Consider the following 8,032-nt stretch of genomic DNA (forward strand, 5'->3'; position numbering starts at 1 on the left):
GACTCCTGTGATGGAGGTGAGTGGGGTGGAGACTCCTGTGATGGAGGTGAGTGGGGTGGAGACTCCTGTGATGGAGGTGAGTGGGGTGGTCACTCCTGTGATGGGGGTGAGTGGGGTGGTCACTCCTGTGATGGGGGTGAGTGGGGTGGTCACTCCTGTAATCCCCACACTCCTATAATTTCAGGGGGCTGAGAAAGGAGGAGGGGGGATTTTTTAAGAAAAACTTGAGTTACATTCTGCGACCCTGTATCTAAAATCCAAAACAGGCTAAGTATTAAAAAAACAATGACAATCATCCTACAAAGACATGTGCTCAGCTATGTTCATAGCAGCATTGTTTGTCATAGCCAGAACCTGGAAACAACCTAAATGCTCTTTGACCAAAGAATGGATAAGGAAAATGTGGTATATCTACATAATGGAGTACTACATAGCAGAAAAAAAATAACGACATCTTGAATTTTGCAGGAAAATGGATGGAGCTCAAAAACATCATTTTGAGTGGGGTAACCCAGACACAGGAAGACAATTATCACATGTACTCACTCATAAGTGGTTTATAAACATAAATCAAAGAAAACCAGCCCACAAATCACAATCCCAGAGAACCTAGACAACAATGAGGACCCTAAGAGAAACATACATAGATCTAATCTACATGGGAAGTAGAAAAAGACAAGATCTCCTGAGTAAATTGGTTGCATGAGAACCTTGGGAAAGGGTTGAAGGGAAGGGGGGAGCTCAATAAAAACAATAAAAAAAAAAAACAAAGAACAAACCAAACTAAGCTCTCATTCACATAGCAGCAGTGCTCTTTGCTTGTAAAATGGCCTCACCCAATTATCCTTCCTTTATTGTGCCCAGGACCTATTTTATTTTCATGTTTGTGTTGCATTCTGTCCTATGCGTGTGCCATCACCTTTTCAATAATAACCTCTGAGGAGCATGCAGACAGCACGAGTTCTTTGCTGATTAAAATCAGGATGCAACGAATCTCAACATCTGAATACACCTATGTGACTACCTCTAAAGAAAAATCCCTACAAATCTACAAATGGAACAAGTTTTACAAGGAGCTAAAAGCAAAAACAATAAAAAAAAAATCCACACAACCTCACTAAGTAGTCTAGGCTAACCTCAAACTCAGAATTCTGCCTAAGTCTTTGAGTGTTATTATCTCCACCATACCTGGCTAACTATTTTTCTTTTAACAAAAGCAATATGCTTGATGTTATTCTTTTGGTCCCTGCCCTAGCCACGCCCACTCCCATAACCTCTGACCTGCCCGTCACCATCTTGGGACCCCCTTCCTCTCTTTCTGCTTCCTTAGCGTGCGCACGCGTTTTCTCTGTCTCTCTCTTCTCTTATCTCTCCTCTCTCCTTTTATCTCTTTTCTCTGTCTTTCTTTCTCCCTCTTCCTTAATAAATACTTATGGCTATTACCTGTGTTTACGTGTCTGTTACCTGCCGCCACTGTGGGCCAAGGAAGCGTGCCCTCCTGTAGCCACTTTCTCATGGCGGGCTCCGCCAGCCCGCCCAGGGATCATTTGTAGCAGCTTTCTCATGGCGGGCTCCGCCAACCCACCATGGGAATCATTTTTAATAATAACATTTGATATGAACATTTAAAATATAAACAACAGTGCATTCTTAAAAGTTGGACTTCTCCGTAATTCCACTCACATGAATTCTGTATTGTGCCTGTGTGTAGACAGAGACGGCTTGTTTGTTTCCCAGCCATCAAGACATGAATAATAACACAGAAACTATATTATTTACAACACTGTTTGGCCAATAGCTTAGGCATATTTTTAGCTAACTCTTACATCTTAAATTAACCCATAATTCTTGTCTGTGTTAGCCACATGACTTGGTACCTTTATCAGTGAGGCATTCTCATCTCGCTTCCTCTGTGTCTGGGTAATGACTGCAGACTGAGCCTTTCCTTTTCCCAGAATTCTCCTCTTCTGTTCTACCCGCCTATACTTCCTGCCTGGCTACTGGTCAATCAGTGTTTTATTAAACCAATATAAGTGACAAATCTTCATAAGGTACAAGACCATTGTCCCACAGTACCTATATGTTTGACAAATTATCAGAACACTTGGTTTTTTATTAAATAAACATCAAGTCAAAAGCTCTAAAATACTGTTCCTTGCAGAGGAAGATCCTGGCATGTAGTGACTGTCAGGTATCCACCCCAGGACAGCTGATATGGTCAATACTCCACCATTGCTACTGTTGAAGATAAATCTTTGGCTGGTTTAAGGGCATTCTCAGTTGTATAACTCAACAAACCAGGGGGCTGAAATCAGACATCATGAGAAGTAGTGAAGAACACTTTCACAAGAGGGAAGTAGAATTCATAGAGGGCCTGCAGCACCATCCAGCTTATAGAACTGCCTTGTTTATGGTATTCCAGTCAGGTAAAGGCTACTAATTATACCTCCTTATAAGCAAGGGGGTATAGCTCAGGGGTAGAGCATTTGACTGCAGATCAAGAGGTCCCTGGTTCAAATCCAGGTACTCCCTTCAGGTATTTCTTTTGCCTCCCCAATTTGGAGCCATCCTCACTAGAATTGTCTTCAGTCATTCTTTTTTTTTTCAGCATATTTTAATTTTTTCTTTGGGAATTTCATATCATGTACCCCAATTACACTCACTTCCTGGTTCTCCCATGTCCACCTCTACCTTCATGACTCCCCTCCCCAATTTTTTTAAATAGAAATTTTTTACAGTCCAGTCTGTGTTACTATATACTCACTGGAGCATGGTCAAACTCTCTGTGGCCTGATCTTTAAACAAAACTGGGTCATTCCCCTCCTGCCCCCTGCCAGAAGCCATTAGTTATGGAGAGCTACACTTCAGCATCCTTATCACACTTTTTAAGAGTTCTATTTGATAGCTTCCTGTATAGGCTGCTACTTTTGGGAGTGAGGGGTGCTAGGGAGGGTAAGGCTGTCACGGAAGCCTTCTATGTCCCTCTTTTTCAACTGTGTCTGCAGTCATTGATATCACTGCCAACGTAGCTTCCTTGCTCTTTTCAGCCAGCATACACACTGATCATGGCTTCCACATGGTTCCTGGTGACAGTACAGACCACGAACACCGCCCCCAACTGTAGCGGGACCATGGACCCAGACATGGCCCTTGGAGGCAGTCTGGATAATGGACATCAACATGGCTTCAGGCTGCAACACAGACCGTGGGCATCTGCATGGCCTTTGGTGGTAACACAGGCCATGGACATCAACACAGCCCATGGACATCAACACAGATGGTGACCACAGTAGGACCATGGACCCAGACATGGCCCTCCGTGGCAGCACAGACCCAGAAATCGCCATGGCCTCAGGTAGCAATGCAGGCTACTCACATTAATAAGGTCCCCAGTGGCAGCAGTGAATTGGGATTCAACCTGAAGATCCAAAAAGCAAAGCAGCCAGCCACTGGCTTTTATCTTGGCCTCCGTGTGGAATGGTGATTCTGCTTCCGGGAATCTCAGAATGAGACTGTCTCTGAGAGCTGATTCCTCCCATTTTTTTTTAATCCTCTCTAGGGCTGGGATAAAGGGCATGTACCACCCAGTTTCTGTGGCGAACTAGTGTGGCTACTGGGATTAAAGGTGTATGTTATCACCGCTTGGTCTGTAAGGCTGACTAGTGGGGCTGTTTTACTCTCAGATCTTCAGGCAACCTTTATTATTAAAATGCAAATGAAATTCCACCACACAGCAGAGTCTCCAGCCCTTCTTTGTCAGTTTTCTCTATGTCCCTCTAACACACTGAGTGGCAGTTCACACCTCTACCTGGTTCCTCACCTCTCTGAGTCCATACTCTGAGCTTTGTGACACTTTCTCCCTCTCTTGGTAGCCAGAAACTTCTACATCCTGTGCGTTAAGCTTGTGAGTTGAATCAGTTACAGTCAAATAGGAGATAAAAGGCCAATGGTTAAGCAGGGAGAATTATACAGAGTGTAGAGATACAAAGAAAGCTCTAAATAATTCTGTAGGAGTGTGAGACCCAAGCAAGGCCAAATGAGAACAGCAAGCATCCAAACAAAGGGTCAGCCTCCTGGAGAAGGTTTTGTTTGTTTCCAACTACAGCTTTGGGTTAGTATACAAAGTTCAGGGTTTCACCACAGGGTAGTGACTCCATACATGTGAGTCCTTACACTTTGTCCACTTTTGTTCCCTTCCCTACCTCCATCCCCATTCCTACTCAGGTTCTGTTCATTCATTCTCAAATTACTCCCAGCTCCTTCTTTCTCATTATGTGTCCCATTACTCCATTCACCCCTTCATTAAGATCATTTCCTCCCCCTCATAATCACTTTTCTAGTTTCATGACCTACACACACACACAAACACACACACACACACACCCATGTCTAGAGGTGTGACAAGGACTTTCTGAATCCACAACCATGTATAAAGCACACTGAAACCTTACCCAGAAACTACACAGGAATTACAGATGCCTGTCCTGTGTCTACCTGTTAAGCTGTGGGCAGGCACCACCTCATCACCAACCCTTGTCTCTGATAATTGGACAATTGTTTCAAACAGTGTATGCAACCTCATCTTTTCTTGCTCGCCTGAGTGTGCCTGTGGGTTGTCAGACCCTGGGTATCCTGGATTCTAATTTCTCTTCTGTTTCTGAACAAACTCATTTTGTCAAGCCTCTCTCCGTGTCACGCTTTTTGGTCAATAAAAAGCCCAGTCTAGATTGTTCTATTCACATCCCAATTGCAGACTCACAGGCACCAAGGCAGATGGGTGTATTTTGTGACACCAGATTTCCCCATGGCTTGTTATGCAACATCACTGTGAATAAGACTGCCAAATGCTGGAATGGGTTGATGGAGGGGTTCTTTCTGGGACAAATCCCAAAATACACGACTTCCTGTGCAGCAGGGCATGGCAAGCAATCTGTTCCTTCAGCTGCAGGAATGGGGAGGAAGCTATGTTGAGAGCAGGAAGACAGCAGCCTGTGAAAGCCTGGAAAGCAGAGGGTGTCCTTGATGGTGCAGAGCAGTGGTATGGGAAGTCCTTCTGTATATGTGTTGTTTTTATTGGTTAATGAATAAAGAAGCTGCTTTTGGCCAATGGGTTAACAGAATATAGCCAGGCTGGAAGATATATAGAGAGAGAATAGGCGGAGTCAGGGAGAAGCCATGAAGCCGCCGGAGACAGATGTGCCAGAAACTTGACAGTAAGCCACAGCCACGTGGTGATAGACAGATGAATAGAAGTGGGTTAATTTAAGATATTAGAGCTAGCCAATAAGAAGCTAGAGCTAATAGGCCAAGCAGTGATTTAATTGATATAGTTTCTGTGTGATTGTTTTGAGTCTGGGCAGCCAGGAAAGAATGAGCTACCTCCAACAACAGAGCAGGCAAGGGATGTTGGGCAAAAGGCTCAGTGCATGAGTTACTTGTTCTAGGCTGCATTTGACAAGGGGTCTCCAAAAAAAAAAATCTGAGTTCAGATGAGAACTGCTTTATAAGCAGAATTCAAGGATGATATGGATTACTCAGAAATTGCATAGCTAGGAAAATAAAATTGATCTGTCCAAAATCCCCATATTAGTTTAAGAGGAAGGAAACTTGGCACCTTCCATAGACACAACCTCAGCTAAAGGACCAACACAACTGGGTGACTTAAAAGCTTTTTATCAAGACTACTGACATCACCAAGGTGGCAGGAGCTAGATTTTCTCACTGGACAGGTATTCCTCGGAAGAGGAAGGGTGCAGTCCCATAAGGACCAGATGTGCCCAAATACTTGCAATTGAGCCAGGGAAAAGCAGTATCAAAGAGGAGTGTGGTGATAGCTATTGGGAATGGAACCAAATTCATAAGCAGCCCACGAGTTTCCTGAGAGCCTGTATTAGCCAGGCTTCGGTGCTGCTGTGCCAGATACCCTAGGACGGCATCTTAAAGGAGGAAGGTGGGTTCTGCTTATGATCACAGGGTTTCTGCTCTCACGGCAGGGGTGGAAAGCATGTGCGGAGCAGAACAGCTGACATCATGGTGGCTGGAAAACAGGACTACAGGAAGGCGCTGGGACAAGATGTATGCCCAGTCTGTGCCCTATGGTCTACTTCTTACAGGGTGGGGCTGCTGTTTCAGTGTCTCCCCTAACTCTATGCTATGGGAATTCACAGAAGGGTAAGTCCTGTGTTAACTCAGAGCCACCACGAGCTAACTGACTCTAGAAACTGCCTTCTAGTCAACCTCAGTATCTTAGTGTTTTCTCCATCCCTTCAAGCTGTATTTCCAGAAGTGTGAGCAAACCGCTCCAAAGGAAATAAGAAGGACTGCTGTGTCAGAGACATTACACACTTGAGAGACAGGCAAGATACCTTCGCGGCCATCAGAAATCACGTATTTCTAGTGATATTTTCAGGTATTTTAAAGGATGGTGGGAAAGGAATGTTTTAAGATGGCAGAGCCAAGAGTCATGTAGAATGATGGAGCGAACCACTCCTGTGTGGCAAAGCAAGGATCTAATAAAGGAAAATTTCTAATTCTGGGGTATGCTTTGCTCTGTTACTTTGGGGTTAGTCTATCATGTGTTAAGAAGTGAAAGGCTGGAAGTGCGCAAAGTGACGTGAACAAGAGGACACACGGAACTGGCAGTAACAGAGAAACACGTGCTTCTTCCTGTAGTAGAACTTCTTTTCCTCTTTCTTTGTTCCTTTCTGCCTTCCTTTCTTTCTTTCTTTTTTTTTTTTTTGTCTTTGACATAGGATGTCCTGTATAGCCAAGGATGCCCTTGAACTTCTGACCCTCTTGTCTCTACTTTCTTCCTTACCTCACCAGGCTTATGTGGTGCTGGGGTTTCAACTCAGGGCTTCATGCATTTTAGTCAAGCACTCTCCCAATGTATCTATATTCCCAACTGTATATTTGCGGTTTGGTTGTTTTTTATAGCCAGTTTCTAAGGCCATGTACATTCCTACCATTTCCCAGTATTTGGATATAACTGTGCTACTGAAAGTCTGTACTACAGGTCCTCAGATTTGGAATTTAGGGGAAACCAAAATCTTGTCTATTGAGTTCATGAATCAAATGAATCAAAGAAGCCTTGGGTATTACTTCTCTTGTTGCTAGGACAAAAGAACTTACAAAGGCAGCTTAAGAGAAAGATTTGTTAGTGGGGATGGTATCACAGTCGGAATGTGTGGCTCAGTTACTGTCCACCGTCAGAGTAAAATTAGATACTTCTGTTCAGTTAGCTTTCTCTTTTACTTTAGTTCAGGATCCTAGACCTAGGCATGGCACCCCCCCCCACATTAGGGTGGGTGTTCCTAGCTTACTAATTGGACCTAGGAAATCCTCACAGACTTGCCCAGTATTTGTTTCCACAGTGGTTCTGCATTCCATCAGGTTGACAACTGAGATTAACTATCAAACTCAATAGGATTTAATGTGAAACACAAAATCCTGAGCTGTGATTGGAAGCTGGGCTGGGAGCAGTAAGTGGCAGTGAGCATGTTGGGCACGTGGGCCTAGGCAAGAGGAGAGCGTGGCAAATAAGCTCTGAGCCCCAGATCTCTACTATTTCTGCCCAGACCTTCTGATCAGAGGTGGAACACACTTCCCGGTCCAAGCCTGGGATGGTAGAGAGTGCCCAGCAGTCTGGAAACCTGTTCATCCAGTCAGGCTTCCTCACTTGCATTTCTGGCATTGCCAGCTGCCACTCCCCCCTCATGAACATGAAGCAGGCCAAAACCATAGCCCAAAGAGAAGAGGAATGCAGATGGACCGCAGCTTGAGGCAGAGCCAGCTAAGCACAGCCTCGACCTACTGAATGGCGTCCACGGGGGTGAACTATGAGAAGGAAAGTGATGCTTAGCACGCATGTGATTCCGCTTTGTATCAAGTAATTGGATGTTATTGTTGTGAAGGTGACTAATTACCTCAACCATGGTCCCCACACCTTCCCCCAAAACCCACCAAGTGCTGACTAGAAGAGGAAGAGGCTTAAATCTGTTGGGTTCAGTATGTGTGGATGGAGCAGATGTTC

At 44.5% G+C, this 8,032-nt stretch overlaps 1 non-coding gene across 1 annotated transcript; it reads left to right on the forward strand.

The window, feature by feature from the left end:
- The first annotated feature begins 2,460 nt into the window (after positions 1 to 2,460).
- On the forward strand, positions 2,461 to 2,532 carry Trnac-gca (transfer RNA cysteine (anticodon GCA)). Its single transcript has one exon. It is a non-coding gene; the product is annotated as a tRNA-Cys (tRNA).
- The last annotated feature ends 5,500 nt before the right edge of the window (positions 2,533 to 8,032 follow it).

This window comes from Alexandromys fortis, unplaced genomic scaffold (genome assembly GCF_014885135.2).
Source record: "Alexandromys fortis isolate MF-2015 unplaced genomic scaffold, M_Fortis_MF-2015_v1.1 scaffold_177, whole genome shotgun sequence".
In the NCBI taxonomy this organism is placed as follows: domain Eukaryota; kingdom Metazoa; phylum Chordata; class Mammalia; order Rodentia; family Cricetidae; genus Alexandromys; species Alexandromys fortis.